This window comes from Giraffa tippelskirchi, chromosome 2 (genome assembly GCF_054371585.1).
Source record: "Giraffa tippelskirchi isolate mGirTip1 chromosome 2, T2T-mGirTip1v1.2.pri, whole genome shotgun sequence".
NCBI classification, from domain to species: Eukaryota; Metazoa; Chordata; class Mammalia; order Artiodactyla; family Giraffidae; genus Giraffa; species Giraffa tippelskirchi.
The window spans coordinates 70,282,869-70,283,714 of NC_137276.1; the positions used below are offsets into that span (position 1 = coordinate 70,282,869).

General features: G+C 36.3%; 1 non-coding gene across 1 annotated transcript; it reads left to right on the top strand.

Moving 5' to 3' along the window:
* Window positions 1–230: 230 nt before the first annotated feature.
* On the top strand, window positions 231–335 carry LOC145539978 (U6 spliceosomal RNA). The gene has a single exon (XR_014078115.1). It is a non-coding gene; the product is annotated as a U6 spliceosomal RNA (small nuclear RNA).
* The last annotated feature ends 511 nt before the right edge of the window (window positions 336–846 follow it).

Below are 846 nucleotides of genomic sequence, written 5' to 3' on the forward strand. Positions count from 1 at the left end.
TGGAATGATACTGTTAAATTGTACATGCTACTAAACTACAAATTTAAAGACATATTTTAGCAACTGATATTTGACAAGGGTTTCAAAAATACAAAATGGGGAAAGGATAGTCTCTTCAACAATTGATTCTGGGAAAAATGATGTCCACATGCAATAAACTGTAATTGGATCATTATTTTATACCGTACACAAAAATCAACTCAAAAAGGATTAATGACGTAAGCTCAGTTGCTTGCTTTGGCAACACATTTACTAAAATTGGAACTATACAGGGAAGATTAGCATGGCCCCTACACAAGGATAACACACAAATTTGTGAACCATTCCATATATTTTTGTTATTAAAAAAAAAAAGCCTTAAACTCAAGATCTTAAATGGTAAAACTCCTAGAAGGAAACATGGAGGAAAATCTTCTTGACATTTTTCTTGATAATTATTCCTTGGATATAACACCAAAAACACAGGCAACAAAAGCAAAGTAAATAAGTGGAACTACAACAAACTTGAAAGCACACTCTATGGAAAGGGAGAAAGAATTTGCAAACCGTGTATCTGACAGGAGGTTAATATATAAAATATGAGGACCTTATAGAACTCAATGTGCTATGCTGTATTGTTTAGTCTGACCTTTGCTAACCCTATGGCCTATAATCCACCAGGGTTTGATGTTCATGGGATTTTCCAGGCAAGAATACTGGAATGGGCTGCTATTTCCTCCTCCAAGGATCTTCTTAACCCAGGAATCGAACCAGTGTCTCCTGCATCTCCTCCATTGCAGGTGGGTTCTTTACTGCTGAGCCAGCAGGGAAGCCCATAGAATTCAATAGCGAAACAAATGACCCAAT